The following is a 16770-nucleotide window of genomic DNA, read 5'->3' as shown; positions in this document are numbered from 1 at the left end:
AGTGGAATTTTCTCTAAATCTGCGACATTTTCTCTGCAGTCATTTCCCAGACATGGAAACTGATAGAGTCATAGAGTGATGCAGTGTGGAAACAGGCCCTTCGGCCCAACTTGCCCACACCGGCCAACATGTCCCAGCTACACTAGTCCCACCCGCCTGTGTTTGGTCCATATCCCTCCAAACCTGTCCTACCCATTTACCTGTCTAATTGTTTCTTACATGTATAGGATAGTCCCTGCCTCAACTGTTTCTTAAACATTGGGATAGTCCCTGCCTCAACTATCTCGTCTGGCAGCTTGTTCCATACACCCACTACCCTTTGTGTGAAAACGTTATCCCTCAGATTCCTATTAAATCTTTTCCCCTTCACCTTAAACCTATGTCCTCTGGTCCACGATTCACCGACTCCGGCCAAGAGACTCTGTGCATCTACCCAATCTATTCCACTCATGATTTTATACACTTTAATACGATGTTCTGGTTCAGCTTGCCCAGGAACCCTGAAAGTAAGAAAAGTCAGATTTTTGATATTCTCTGGAATAATTAAGGAATAATGATTTGGATGATGGAATTAGAAGGAACACTAGCAAGTTTGCAGATGACACAAAGCTGGGTGGCAGTGTGAACTGCGAAGAGTATGTTAGGAGGTTGCAAGGTGACTTGGACAGGTTGGGTGAGTGGGCAGATGCATGGCAGATGCAGTATAGTGTAGATAAATATGAGGTTATCCATTTTGGTGGCAAAAACAAGAAGGCAGATTATTATCTCAATGGTGTCAGATTAGGTAAAGGGGAAGTGCAACGAGACCGGGGGGCCTTGTACACCAGTCGCTGAAAGCAAGCGTGCAGGTACAGCAGGCAGTGAAGAAAGCTAATGGCATGTTGGCCTTCATAAAGAGAGGATTTGAATATAGGAGTAAAGAGGTCCTTCTGCAGTTGTATAGGGTCCTGGTGAGACCACATCTGGAGTATTGTGTGCAGCTTTGGTCTCCTAATTTGAGGAAGGATATCCTTGCTATTGAGGCAGTGCAGTGTAGGTTCACGAGGTTAATCCCCGGGATGGCTGGACTGTCATATGAGGAAAGATTGGAAAGACTGGGCTTGTATTCACTGGAGTTTAGAAGGATGAGATGAGATCTTTTCAAGACGTATAAAATTATGAAAGGACTGGACAAGCTAGATGCAGAAAAAAATGTTCCCAATGTTGGGGGAGTCCAGAACCAGGGGCCAAAGTCTAAGAATAAAGGGGAGGCCATTTAAAACTGAGGTGATAAAAACCATTTTCACCCAGAGAGTTGTGAACTTGTGGAATTCTCTGCCACAGAGGGCAGTGGAGGCCCATTCACTGGATGAATTTAAAAGAGAGTTAGATAGAGCTCTAGGGTCTAGTGGAATCAAGGGATATGGGAAGAAGGCAGGCACGGGTTACTGATTGTGGATGCTCAGCCATGAACACAATGAATGGCGGTGCTGGCTCGAAGGGCCAAATGGCCTCCTCCTGCACCTATTTTCTATGTTTCTATGTTTAACTGCCTGGGAGATGCTGATTATGGCCAGTCTCCAGAAACATCTTCTAATAGTACATACAGATCCCTGATATGTTCTAAGGATTCACACCCTGAGCCTGGGCACCGATCCTTCACGTTCTCACTGGATCCACTCCCTTAAAATCACATTGCTCACGTCAACAGCTGCAACACTGACAACACAAAATATTGCCGCTTGGTTTATCAGGTTTGAGGGTTGGCAGGAAGGACATTTTGCTGCAAGAGGCTTTCTGAACTCTGTACCAAAAATGATCCAAAATAAAGATCCAGGACATATCCGATCCCAGTGGCAAAACAAAGTGCGGGTTCGGGGATCGTTTCGCTGAACAAACCTTCGCTCAGTCCATCTGGACCTACCTGATCTCCTGGTTGCTAAACACTTTAATTCCCCTCCCCATTCCCATACTGACCTTTCTGTCCTAGGCCTCATCCATTGTCAGAGTGAGGCCGAACGCAAATTGGAGGAACAGCATCTCATATTTCGCTTGGGCAGCTTACAACGCGGGGGTATGAAAACTGATCTCCAACTTCAAGTAACCTTTGCATCCCCTCTCTCTCCATCCCTCCCCCACCCTAGTTTGTTGTACTAGTTGCATTGTTGTTCTGCTGAGTTTCATTGTTTGGATCACTCATCACTTGCCCCACAGCCAACAAAGGACCAATTTGGGGTCAACCTTCCCTTGATCATCGTTGTGTTTTGCTTATCTTTCATTCATTTGTTCCATCTATCTTTTCATCTCTCTTGTTTCCCCCTTTCCCTGACTCTCAGTCTGAAGAAGGGTCTCGACCCGAAACGTCACCTATTCCTTTTCTCCAGAGATGCTGCCTGACCCGCTGAGTTACTCCAGCTTGTTTGTCTAGCCTCATTTTGCAAGAGGTCTCCAGCACAGGGAGCTACTTCATGGATGCTACCAAAGTTTTGAGAAAAAATTGTAGCAAACGCAACAATTCATGAAAATCCATGTCTTGTTCAAAATGGAGGTGCATGCAGGGAAGTATTGAGCACAGACTCTACACAATAGGAACATATGGAGTAGATTAAAGGTCTGTGTGCCATCCAATTGAAGGTGTGAAGGGGATACAATATCCCCAAAAATCCATCCACCCAGTAACGTGAGAGTCTGGGGGGCTATTGGTCACCACAGATCCCAGAGAACAGGTGTGGAAGAAAGCGACCCTTGACCCTGAGGGAGAGCATGAGATTCCAGCACCTTATTCTTATCCCCGACATTATATCTCCTTCGGAACAAAATATTCCTTCCTGAACTCATGGAGAGAGAATGGTGTTGCCCTTTTCAAACAAAGCGTGCCGTGAAAGAGTTCCTTTCAGTTTATGAGTTTAGGATTTAACACAGAGAATAACAGGTCTGGGCTGCCAGAATCCAAATTTAAAACCTTACTCTTGTATTGGTCTCCACTCCAGACACAGCACAAAGAAACACAGAAACATTTGCATGCCAATGATGCAGATACAACACAAGATGTTGTCCGAGTTTTGCAAACTCTGGAATTTATATTGAAGTAGACGATCCAAGTCCAAGTTAAGCTTAATAGTCAAAAGTAAATTTTGATCTAGCCACACAGCATAAAAATAAACTATTTGTACCCAGATTGACTTGAGAGGTTTACTTTCCTTGTTCACTACATACAGTAGTGTATATATGGATTTGATCCAAAACAGCCACGTTGTATACAAGACTATAGTTCCTGCTACTCACAGACATATTCCTCATAGGTTACAACTCTCTACATTTCTTTACAAGCTTCCTCTTGTAAAAGTGGACAAATCTGCTTTAAGAACATTTGATTGGTAATTTATTCTACTTTTGAGCCACTGGATCCTGCTTTGAACAGGGAAACAGTAAGAATCGGGTTAAACTACTTAATGTTCTGTTTAAGAATTGCATAATAATTAAATTCATCCAATATTGTTCAATAATATTTGCAAATTGTTGTGGGCGGTGGCTTTTGCATATTGTTTTTATGCATGAAAGAAACGTTAAAAAATCCAACAGTTACTTCCTCAACAGTTACATTAAAACACACACACACACACTTCAAGTTTCAACAATAACCTCGACCAAATACATCGTAAAATAAATCTAATGAAAAATGTTAACTCTCCACGCCTATAAACACTTGAAGCACTAACTCGCCTTACCTTCAAACGTTTCAGTGAATGTTTCCTACACCAGAGAAGCCAGTTATGTGAAAAGGCAAGAAGTAAAATGTTCTTAATCCAAACAGTATAGGTTCAATTATTCTACTGATGCAATCAGGATGTTGGATACCACTCCATAAGGGTCTGTTCAAATATGCCAAAGTCAACAGGATAAGTCTGGTTAGTTTGCAAGTATTTGTCCATGAAAAATGGTTTTAAGAACACACCCCCAGTGAACACTGACACTGCATGCCTGTTTTAACATTCATCCGAGAACATTTGCTGCTTAACTATTAAGATACCAGGCAGTGTGTAATGGTATTGATTAACGGCACATTCTTTATTCCAGTTCTTCACAGAATAATTATTTTACAAAATAATTATTTTAATTATTCCCCCATTGCTCAAAACAAAATCCATTAAAACAAAGCAAAGGTTAGCTTAGTTGTGTAAAATGGAAAGCTTTGAACTCAATTGCTTGCATTCTCCTGCACAACACCTCAATGTGCATGACACATAAATGATGTCATTGATTATGTAAAATGAACATGATCAAATATTGATATTTGAAGTGATATGATTACCACACAGTAGTGGTGTTTGCAATCTTGCCAGCTGTATTCTGACCAGTTGTTAACGGGATAGAAAAGGAAGATTCTGCATTTTCGGTGTTGTTCTTGCCCCAGGGCACATTGGAGTCAAGTGAATACTTTTAAAATAAAAACCTTGAAGCATTCGGAAATGTGGTAATCAATTTGCACATAGTTAGACAACACTTCTTAGAAATAAATAGTATATCTCGATTTATTGTTTAAAATTCCCACATGGAACCTGCACATCATGTTCATAAATTTCCCTGTTCTCACAATATCTGAGCATACTCTTTCTTTGATAATATTAGGCTTAAACTCTACTGCAGTTACTTGCCACTTTTCTTTTACTAGCTGTCATTTTGTAGTGGCAGGTTCCGAGTGGTTTTTCTGACTCTTACTAATCATTTCACTTTAGTTCAAGTCCAGGGTATTTCATAAAAAAACATATTTGAAAAGATCTCCTATTTCAAATGTTGTCGCCCATTGCTTCTAAAAGATGTTGTCGCCCATTGTTTCTAAAAGATCTGGTCAAGATGTGGTTCATATAACCCATTGCAACGTTCTGGGAATACAAGGTATCATTTCACACCCCAGGAATCAGACCAAGTAGTTTCCCTCCCTGTGGGTCTCACATACGGTTGCCAACTTTCTAACTCCCAAATAAGGGACAAAGGGCGCCCCACATAACCTTACCCAGCCAGCGGCCACGTGTTCCCACTCCACCAATGGCGACCGCCCGGGCTGGGAGATGGGTTGCTACGCAACCTCCATTAGGTGAACACACTCGGCCCCGTTCCCCGAACACACTCCGTTAGCCTACACTGTCTGGGCATACAGTGTCCAGGCCTACAGCACCCCCCGGGCCTAATACGGGACAAAGGCGGTCCCGTACGGGACAAACAAATTTAGCCCAAAATACAGGATGTCCTGGCTAATACAGGACAGTTGGCAACCCTTGTCTCACACTCTCACATGGCTGTTCCTCTATTAACAAAACTTGCATGGAAACATGAATCTATATTTAATTCTTGGAAGGTATCCACAGGCAGAATGTCCGAACATTGGATGAATGGAATGGTCCAACAGTGGCATACTGAAGGGAAGGTACAATTAGTAACAGCCTGCTGACCCCAATATATTAAAAATGGGGAAATGAGTGATGATAATGGCTCTCAATTTTTGTATTAATCGCTGTCAGGCACATGCGTGGAAGGAATGTTATTTGTAGCTTAACAGCCCCTGTCTGGATGTGGTCTTAGTCTTGTTGCAAGCTTAATTCTGCACACGGCACGATCATCAGTAAACATCGCCACTTTTTGACCTTCTGACAGAATACGAATAAGATTGAAATTTAGGAAAGCTTCACAACACGCCGCGGGACATAATTAGCCGAGGTTCACAAATGAATTGTGATGAAGTAATTGGAGATTTGAAGGACAAACGTGTCCTCTGACATTAAAAAGGACCCGAGGTCATGAGAATACGAGCAATAGGCTCAAGGACAGGGAATGGGGAAAGATGCAGTATCGATGTTAACTCAACTGAATCGATTACATGAGCTCTCGTCTTAATCTTAGAGATATTCAGAAGGTAACAGAGATACTGTAGCACCCAGAAATATGATGTCTTAAATAGATGGAGCCACAGATTCATACACAACAGAAACACGCCCTTCAACCAAGGCCTACCGGTTCCCCCTTTTGCTAACCACATTAAGTCCCCTTCCCATTCCCACACTGACATTTGTGTCTTGGGCCTCCTCCATTGCCACCCTCCTCCTGTCTTCCAGCACCTCACCTGTATTTAATGATGACTGGTAAATCTCAGTCAGGGCACCTGCAATTTTCATCTCCAGCTTCCCACATTGTTCTCGCAGATACCTGATCAGGCCAGGGAGATTTGTCCACCTTCATATGCATTGGGACTTTTAGCATCTCCTCAACTGGAATACTGACTGCCCTCAAAACACTTCCATTGACCGCCCCAAGTTCCCCAGCCTTTATGTCTTTATCCACTGTAAAAACAGAGGAGAAATACTCATTGACCACCATGCCCATTCCTGCGGTTCCATGCAGAGATGACCACTTTGATTCCTGAGGGACCCTATTCTCTCTCTTGCCTCTCCTTTCCCTTTAATATACATATAAAATCTCTTTGGATTATCCTTATTCCCTTTTTGGCCCTATTGATTTCCTTCTGTAGCATGTTCCTCAGTTCACAAAACGCCGCCAGGGATACCGTTGATCCCAGCTGCCTAAACCTCTTCCATGCCTTCTAATTTTCCTTGATCAGAGCCCCAATTTCTCTTGTCGTCCTAGCTCCCTTCGGCCCACCTGCCTCCCCCTTCATTCTACCAAGAAACAAGTATGCCCTGAAGTCAGTCTGAAGAAGGGTCTCGACCCGAAACGTCACCCATTCCTTCTCTCCTGAGATGCTGCCTGACCTGCTGAGTTACTCCAGCATTTTGTGAATAAATGCCCTGAACTCTGGTCATCACAAGAGTGAAAGAGTGAAAAGCATCACACTTTCAGAAGGGTCTCGACCTGAAATGCCACCCATTCCTGTCCAGAGATGCTGCCTGTCCTGCTGAGTTACTCCAGCATTTTGTGTCCACTTTCTGGATGTTCCTTTCCCTGCAAACAACCTACTCCAATTAATTTAAGCGAGTTTCTCATCCTAATACCATCAAAGTTGGCCTTGGCACAATTTAGAATTTTAACTCGCAGGTCTGCCCCGTCTTTACCTACACCGACGAGCCAAAACATCGTGACCACTGACAGGCGAAGTGAATAACATTGATTATCTTGTACAATGGCACCGGTCAAGGGGTGGGATGTATTGGGCAGCAAGTGAACAGTCACTTCTTGAAGTTGATGCGTTGGATGCAGGAGAAATGGGCAGGAGTAAAGACCAGAGCGACTTTGGCAAGGGCCAATGTCATTGAAGCTTCTAATGTTAACTCCCCTTCCCATTCCCATACTTTTAGATTTTTAGAGATACAGCGCGGAAACAGGCCCTTCGGCCCACCGGGTCCGCGCCGCCCAGCGATCCCCGCAAAACATTTTGCCCAGCCAATTAACCTACATACCTGTATGTCTTTGGAGTGTGGGAGGAAACCGAAGATCTCAGAGAAAACCCACTCAGGTCACGGGGAGAACGTGCAAACGCCGTACACATGGCGCCCGCAGTCAGGATCGAACCCGAGTCTCCGGAGCTGCATTTGCTGTAAGGCAGCAACTCTACCTCTGCGCCACCGTGCCGTACTGACCTATCTATCCCGAGCCTCATCCATGCAAACTGGAAGAACAGCAGCTCATGTTCCTCTTGGGTAGTTTACAACCCAACGGTATGAATATTGAATACTCAATTTTAAGGAACCACTAACAAACCCTCCCCCTCCCTTTTTTCAATACTTCCCCCTCCCCCCCTTTCTTTCCCCTCATCCACTGAGCCCAACCTGAACTTACACCTATTTTCCCCTCCTCCTCTCCTTCCGCCTTCATTCCTTCCTCTGGCTTCACAATTTGCAACTCTTCAATTATTTTGCCTTCCACCTTGTTCTTTTTCATCTCCCACCTTTGTCCAACCATCTGCCTATGAATAATCCCCCCCCACCTTCTGCCTAGCTATGTTCACTGATTATCTGCCACACTTTGCCCTGCCCCTCCTATCTTCCAGCTTTCTTCCCCCCACTACAATCATTCTGAAGAAGGGTCCCGACCTGAAACAGCACCTATCCACATTCTCCAGGGATGTTGTCTGACCCGCTGAGATTCTTCAGCACTTTGTGAACTTCAACGTTAACTCTGTTTTTTCTCCACCGCTGTGGAGTATTCCCAAATTCTGCAGACTTTCGTTTTCCACTTGCATGCTCCACAGCGGTGGAGGAGAAACAGTTAACATTGAAGGACACAAAGTGCTGAAGAAACCCAGCGGGTCAGACAGCACCCTTGGGGAATATGGATAGGTGATGTACAAGGCAGTGTCTATCGGGTTGATGAGGTGACAAACAGCAGCACCATTTGGAGTAGAACTTCTGCCAAGAAAACCGGCCAACCTACCTTACTCGCGTTGGAGTGGCTCATCTACTGTGAGGAAATAGCCTTGTAATAATACCTTGTAAATAGAAGCACAGTTGTGTGCATGAATCTTTACAAACTTAACAAGCTAAAATAATTCAATATTAAGGAGGAACAGATGAACATTAGGGCGGCACGGTGGCGCAGCGGTAGAGTTGCTGCTTTACAGCAAATGCAGCGCCGGAGACCCGGGTTCGATCCCGACTACAGGTGCTGCCTGTATGGAGTTTGTACGTTCTCCCCGTGACCTACGTGGGTTTTCTCCGAGATCTTCGGTTTCCTCCCACACTCCAAAGACGTACAGGTTTGTAGGTTAATTGGTTTGGTAAATGTAAAAATTGTCCCTAGTGGGTGTAGGATCGTGTTAATGCGCGGGGATCATAGGTCGGCGCAGACCCGGTGGGCCGAAGGGCCTGTTTCCGCGCTGTATCTCTAAACTAATCTAAACTGAATTGTGTGTTGGCTTTGTGTCAACTCTGAGTTTACACACATCTCCTGTTCATTCAGTTGAGATTACGTTTTCCTGTCTGAATACTGGCATCTTGTGCCAGCAACAAACATGTGGTTTGGAGGCTCCCAGGTCAACAACTAAGGACCAGGCCCTACTGGAGAGCAGGCCATCTGGAGTGAGCCCACTCCATGCAGTAGGTGCACACCTGAGAAGCTGTGCAGAACTTAGAGATACAGCATGAGAACAGGCCCTTCGGCCACAGTCTGTGCTGACCAACGATTACCTGTTATTACCCACACAACCTGTTATTACCTACATCCTAGGGACAATTTACGGAAGGTAAATTAACCTACAAACCAGCATGTCTTTAGACTTGAACCATCTTGAATGGTTGACTTCCGAGCATGCTTGCTGGCATCACTGCCGGCTGGGAACATCCCGGGTGCGCCCGTGTGCGGTAGATTGAGAACACGGCCCAGAGGGTGGAGATGTGGGACTTGTGCGGGACTCTGCTGGGACACAGTTTAAAAGGCTGCAGCCATTTTATGTAAGTTAGGGTGATGTACCAAGTTCAAAGTTAGTTAGGAAATTACTTACCCTGTTGTTCTTGGCTCTTAGTCCTCCAAAATATTCCAAATGGAATTTATTGTTAACAATGTTATTGTTCCAGGCAATACCTATCAGGATTGTGGGAGGAAACCAAAGCACCCGGAGGAAACAAGACACAACGAGAACATACAGACTGTATAGACAGCTTCAAACCCATCCCTTCTCTCCAGAGATGCTGCCTGTCCCGCTGAGTTACTCCAGCGTTTTGTCTATCTGCAGTTTAAACCAGCATCTGCAGTTCCTTCCTACACATCAAACTAGAGTGTCTGGCTCGGTAAGGCAGCAACTCTACCCCAGAGCCACTGTGCCTGAGCTTTTCACTTAAAAAATACTTGTAGCTCTACGATGACTTTTATAACTTTTGTATGTATCAAATCGCCTTACAACCAATTAATTGTTGTACATGTTGAGATGCAAGAAATGTTGCAGCTAGTTTGTAGGCAGCAAGTTCCCTCAAACTGAATCATGGTAAAGAGCAAGTAAACTTGAGCCACATGTTTACAATGTTTTCAGAGTTTACCAGGACTAAGTTAGCTAGCACTGAACATGGGCCCGAGTTTCATGGCAGGATCAACCCACATCTGTTCAACGTGTTGCAGGCTTGATGTTAATTTGCTGTCCCCTGCTGTTTTAAATGGTAGCTGCAAACAGCAGCCCAGAACAAGAACAAGGTTCATTGGTTGCAGGCAAATCAGCAGAAGCCCCCAAAAAAATCACAAAATGCCAGTGTTACTTAAAAGTGGCATCTACCTCTTAAAAGTGGAGTGGTTTCTTTCCAACTACAAGTGGCAAGATTTTTACAATGTGAAATTCTTTTCTGAAACTTTTGCAGTCTAGCTGATAACTCAGTTAGTTCAAGACACGGAGTAGATGAGAAACTCTGTATCCGTAGGCAGCAGAAGCCGTCTTGGCATCAGCTCAGAAGTCTCACCATCCCCTGACCCACAGACCATGATTAGTAAGGATGGATGCAAAAACATCCTCCACAATAATTCTCGACAATGCAAGGCCCTGTCCTCAGCCCTGAACTTGAAATCAACTTCAAGCTCCTCCTATTCACATACAAAGCCCTAAACGGGCTCCCCCCCCCCCCCCCCCCCCATATATCAAAAATCTTCTAACCCACCACTCTATCTCAGGTCGGCCGATTTGGGGCTACTCATTATCCCGCGATCTAGGCTTAAGCTCAGGGGTGACCGTGCTTTTGCGGTTGCAGCTCCCAGACTGTGGAACAGCATCCCTCTCCCCATCAGAACTGCCCCCTCCATCGACTCCTTTAAGTCCAGGTTGAAAACCCATTTCTACTCCCTAGCGTTTGAGGTCCTCTGAGGGGGCGCTGTGAACTGTTTATGTATGTGCTGTTATGTTTGTGTGCCATTGTATGTTCGTTTCTTAGTACCTGAACTGATGTACAGCACTTTGGTCAACGTGGGTTGTTTTTAAATGTGCTATACAAATAAAATTGACTTGACTTGAACTATACTCCCCATACCGTCACCACTGTGTGGACAAATTCTTTTCTAGCTCCATTCCCAAGCTTTTGGACATCACCTCCGTCGAGGGCTGGATCTCACGCAATGCTGGGATGCAGTACAGGAAGCAGATCGGGAGCTTCGTGGCAGGCATGATGTCAAGCCAATCACCTCCTCTTCAATGTCAGCTGAATGAAGTAGCTGGTCATTGATTTGAGGAAGTAGGTTAGAGGACATGTCCCGGTCTGTACCAGTGGTGCTGAAGTGCATACGACCATGAACATCAAGTTTCTAGATGCATCATCGACACACGTTTAATGGTACCTACTATTATTTATTTAACGTGGGCGCAGAATGCCTATGTGGAAAATCTTCCCAAATTGTACCTTGAGTAACAGATCATACTCTGTTGGTAGACACAAAATGCTGGAGTAACTCAGTGGGCCAGGCAGCATCTCTGGAGAGAAGGGGTTGGGTGATGTTTCGGGTCAAGACACGACTGAAGAAGGGTCTCGACCCGAAATGTCACCCATCCCTTCACTCCAGAGATGCTGCCTGACCCGCTGAGTTACTCCAGCATTTTGTGTCTACCTTCGATTTAAACCACCATCTGCAGTTTTCTTTCCTATACTCTGTTGGCAAGCTAATTGAGGGTTATTATTTACGCGCTGGAAGTCCAGAAGGATCACCACTGGGTAATCCTGGTATTATCGTAGGATCCTGATTTGTTGCAAGCCTTTCTTCCAACTCATTGTTTTTTAGACTCCAGAAGATGACGCCAAAGCAGCATGTTCTCTTCAGTTCTTCGTTAACAGTCAGAACGCTTGCAAAGCCACTTTTAGAACATAAAATATAGAAATACAAAAGTCCATCACTGCAAAGCTGCAGCAAGTAAGAATGTGGCTTCACACATCTTCACTGAGCTCCAACTAAAGGATATTGCTGATAAACCAAGATTGTTTTGATGAAAAGTTAAGATGTGGAGTTGAGTGAATAAGTTCAAAGACATTTGGAAACACGACAGTGGAAACACATGTGGCCAGGGCGACAAAGGACAATCAGGCCGGGCCACGTCTGAACACAGCCCCGAGCCACCGCCATCGAGGAGCAGGGTGGGCCGGTGGGCAGCAAGAAGGGCCATGGAGAGACACGGTGAGCGAGGAGGACCACCGGGGAAGACAGGCAGAGAGTGAGGATGGGGGGAGAGTGAGGTGGATGGGGGGAGAGTGAGGTGGATGGGGGAGAGTGAGGAGGGAGGAGAGTGAGGAGGGGGGAGTGAGGATAGGGGAGAGTGGGGATGGGGATAGTGAGGATGGGGAGAGAGTGAGGATGGGGGATAGTGAGGATGGGGAGAGAGTGAGGATGGGGGAGAGTGAGGATGGGGAGAGTGAGGATGGGGGGAGAGTGAGGATGGGGGAGAGTGAGGAGGGGGGAGAGTGAGGATGGGGGAGAGTGAGGACGGGGGAGAGTGAGGACGGGGGAGAGTGAGGACGGGGGAGAGTGAGGACGGGGGGAGAGTGAGGAGGATGGGGGGAGAGCGAGGAGGGGAGAGAGTGAGGATGGGGGAGAGTGAGGATGGGGGAGAGTGAGGATGGGGGAGAGTGAGGATGGGGGAGAGTGAGGATGGGGGAGAGTGAGGATGGGGAGAGAGTGAGGATGGGGGAGAGTGAGGATGGGGGAGAGTGAGGATGGGGGAGAGTGAGGATGGGGGAGAGTGAGGATGGGGGAGAGTGAGGATGGGGAGAGAGTGAGGATGGGGGAGAGTGAGGATGGGGGAGAGTGAGGATGGGGGAGAGTGAGGATGGGGGAGAGTGAGGATGGGGGAGAGTGAGGATGGGGAGAGAGTGAGGATGGGGGAGAGTGAGGATGGGGGAGAGTGAGGATGGGGGAGAGTGAGGATGGGGGAGAGTGAGGATGGGGAGAGAGTGAGGATGGGGGAGAGTGAGGATGGGGGAGAGTGAGGATGGGGAGAGTGAGGATGGGGGAGAGTGAGGATGGGGGAGAGTGAGGATGGGGAGAGAGTGAGGATGGGGAGAGAGTGAGGATGGGGGAGAGTGAGGATGGGGGAGAGTGAGGAGGGGAGAGAGTGAGGATGGGGAGAGAGTGAGGATGGGGAGAGAGTGAGGATGGGGGAGAGTGAGGATGGGGGAGAGTGAGGATGGGGGAGAGTGAGGATGGGGGAGAGTGAGGAGGGGAGAGAGTGAGGATGGGGGAGAGTGAGGATGGGGGAGAGTGAGGAGGGGAGAGAGTGAGGATGGGGAGAGAGTGAGGATGGGGGAGAGTGAGGATGGGGGAGAGTGAGGACGGGGGAGAGTGAGGACGGGGGGAGAGTGAGGAGGATGGGGAGAGCGAGGACGGGGAGAGTGAGGACGGGGGAGAGTGAGGACGGGAGGAGAGTGAGGACGGGAGGAGAGTGAGGACGGGGGAGAGTGAGGATGGGGGAGAGTGAGGTGGATGGGGGAGAGTGAGGATGGGGGAGAGTGAGGATGGGGGAGAGTGAGGTGGATGGGGGAGAGTGAGGATGGGGGGGAGTGAGGTGGATGGGGAGAGTGAGGATGGGGGGAGAGTGAGGATGGGAAGAGTGAGGATGCGGAGAGTGAGGTGGATGGGGGGAGAGTGAGGATGGGGGAGAGTGAGGACGGGGGAGAGTGAGGACGGGGGAGAGTGAGGACGGGGGAGAGTGAGGACGGGGGAGAGTGAGGACGGGGGAGAGTGAGGTGGATGGGGAGAGTGAGGTGGATGGGGGAGAGTGAGGTGGATGGGGGAGAGTGAGGAGGATGGGGGAGAGTGAGGTGGATGGGGGGAAGAGTAGAGTTGCCAACTTTCTCACTCCCAAGTAAGGGACAAGGTGACATCAATGAAAAGCTTTGTTTGCGTGCAACCCAATCGAAGATGGTATGGATGAGTTGGGCCAAAGGGGCCTGTTTCCTTGCTGTATGACCCTGCACTAAACTGCGAGATTCATATATTTAAATTTAATGGGATGGAAATAGCTCAGAGAACACAGCAGTATTATTAAAACAAAGACCAAGGATGCCAGAGGCAGAAGATGTGTAATTAGACACACATTTACATCGAGAAACTACACAAGTTAACAATAGTTTAAGTTCAGCACTAACTCTATGTTAATTAATTTCACAGTCAAATTTCTTATTTCCCCCTGGCACCAGGTGAGGGATATGTTTAATGTCTCTTCATATACAGAGCCATTGGCAAATAAATAATTCTTATAGATGGGCCCGTTTAGTTAGAGACATAGAAACTAAGAAAAATAGGTGCAGGAGTAGGCCATTCAGCCCTTTGAGCCAGCACCGCCATTCAATATGATCATGGCTGATCATCTAAAATCAGTACCCCATTCCTGCTTTTTCCCCTTGATTCCTTTAGCCCTAAGAGCTAAATCTAACTCTCTCTTGAAAACATCCAGTGAATTGGCCTCCACTGCCTTCTGTGGCAGAGAATTCCACAGAGTCACAACTCTCTGGGTGAAAACATTTTTCAAATAGCTTTTTTTAAGATCTAGTATTTTAGATATGACTATTTGCATAACATTAATCACTCGTTGCTTTGTAAGATGGAAGACTTATTTTCAGTCACACTGCATTGCCAGGCCACCATAATTGCTCTTTATTTGCAAAATGAAACACAACATTTCAAGACTTCTTAACAACAATTCAGCTATTGTGCGAGGCTTTTAAAGAAAACGGTTCCGTAGGATGTCGAAAAGCATGAGGCATTCTGGCAGAGGACCATCAGAGGGTTTTTTTCCGAAGAAATCAGCTGAAGACGCCTTTGTTGACCCGAAGTATTTAACATTTTAACCTGTTGGGAACTGCAGTATTAATCCTGAATATTGTGGTCCAAAAGTCAATTCCAAGGATGAAAGGAATTAGGACTTGGTCTTTGCTTTGAGGTTATTTGGTGCACTGAAGACACTGTGGTGCCCATGCTGGGCATGGTGCAACACAGTGGGATAGCAGCCTTGAAACACTGCCATGGACGTTAGTGTGGAGCATGGACCAAATATGGACTAACGGGAAGACTTGGCAGAGAAAGAATTATATTTGTTCATGAATCTCCAAATAGTCAACTGCACCTAAATAACTTCTTGTGTGGTGTTGCATTACATTGCACAAGGAGATATATATATATATTTTTAAAAAGGTCATACTTTACAAAAACTGGAGGAATATAATGGTGTCTGTTTTTTTTTTAAAACATCCCTCCCACGCTCAGTTCCCATCTGTTTGTAGGCCAACAGATGCAGAAAAAGGAGAACTCCGATTCCCCAGATGAAGCTAAACATTTTTTCCAAATGCCACCCACCAAACCCAAAATCAGAATTGATTTAAAAGATAATCAAAAAATGTTTGATTCACCTTTCACTGAAGTTGAGCAGATGCTTGAGCAAGACAGTTTTTCTAAAGTTAAATTTGAATGTTAATAAACTCTTCTGAACTACTAGCATTATCTGTGCACAGATAACAAATCATAATCATAATCAGACTTTATTAGCCAAGTATGTTTTACAACAACATACAAGGAATTTCATTTGCCACACAGTCATTCCAATAAAAAGCAACAGAACACACAAAATACTGTGTGCTGTGTTTAGCAAGGAAATCTTTAAACTGCTGACTTTTCCCATCAGGTTTCTCTGACGCCTTAGGCTGCCAATATCTGAGGCACATCAGCCAGAAAGTGAACAGTTTCAGGAAACAAAGAAGAAAATATATCCCATTTGGGGAGTCGAAAAGTTACACCCAAATTCTTTAACGAAAAAATTAAATACATTTACTAAAATTAAAAGTCACAGCTGACATAAAGTGACTTGCCCCTAAATTCAGCCAAATTATCGTTACCCTTTCTGCCTCCAGCTGTAGATGTAGGAAAACACATGGGATGATTCTACACAATAATAGGAAGAAGCCAGACTAGAATTGGCTTCCAAGCTGGAACCCAAGTCATGCATCCTAAATTTTTAATAGCCCACAATTATATATTCCAGTAGCTCATCGGGAGGATTAAGTCATTGTTGTAGTACCAAAGCTAAAGTAAATGCAGCACACAGCCATCATTGTACAGAAATACACCATTTCAGTTAAACAGTGACAGGAGAATAGGGATTTGCCCAAGTTTTGTTTACCTGCCAAGCAGAAACGTGTTGATCTCTGGTTGTTAATAGCATAGACGTTCTATTCACTCAATTCAATTACTAAACCCAGTTACTGGGTCAACCCCACCCTGGAGATAGTGTGGTTTGACACTTAGCACACCAGCAACTCGGAAATAATGAAGATCAGTTGGATTTCTGCCAAAACCTATTTCTTTAATAAAGCTGAAATCCTTGCAGGGAACATAATAGAAATTATTTTGCAGGGGACACAATAGAAATTATTTTGGACCTCAGCTTAGCAAGCGGAATATATTTTCCAATATTTCTCTGACATTGAATTGACTCATACAGGTGCAAAACATTTTCCATACATTCCAATATATTACGTTGACGTGCAAGTGCGAAGAAAATTTGATAATGAAAAATTCCCACTCTCAAAATCTACCAGAGAATCCAAGATTAAAATTCTTGGATCTAAATATTGTATCGAGGGATTCAACCTTGGGAATTTATTGCATCATGTTGTTAATGGGAAAAGGGAAATGTAATATAAAAGCAGTCCCTTCAAAAATACGACCTTGGAGCTCTAAGCTCTAGAAACCTGCTGTTGTTTGAGCAAATTCTCAACCCAAGTTCATGTTAAGCAATCGTGAAGTGTGGCTGTGCTCCCAACCAAAAGGCAAGGTTCTGGGATGAAGGTGAATGGGGGCGGCACTTCCATCTACCTCACGGTGGAAATCCAC

At 45.5% G+C, this 16770-nt stretch overlaps 1 protein-coding gene across 4 annotated transcripts in view; it reads right to left on the bottom strand.

Annotated features, from left to right (window-relative positions):
• The window catches only part of LOC144597889 (KN motif and ankyrin repeat domain-containing protein 4-like), a 77176-nt gene extending 73254 nt beyond the window's left edge, over positions 1–3922 (bottom strand). For 3 of the 4 annotated variants that reach the window (XM_078407642.1, XM_078407647.1, XM_078407648.1), the window contains exon 1: positions 3708–3921. The gene's annotated coding sequence lies outside the window, so the exon portion shown is untranslated. Of the gene's footprint in view, positions 1–3707 lie in introns of all 4 variants that reach the window. The other variant, XR_013547801.1, reaches the window with a different exon arrangement.
• Positions 3923–16770: the final 12848 nt, after the last annotated feature.

This window comes from Rhinoraja longicauda, chromosome 11 (assembly GCF_053455715.1).
Source record: "Rhinoraja longicauda isolate Sanriku21f chromosome 11, sRhiLon1.1, whole genome shotgun sequence".
Classification (NCBI taxonomy): Eukaryota; Metazoa; Chordata; class Chondrichthyes; order Rajiformes; family Arhynchobatidae; genus Rhinoraja; species Rhinoraja longicauda.
This window is presented reverse-complemented; position numbering and strand designations above follow the sequence as displayed.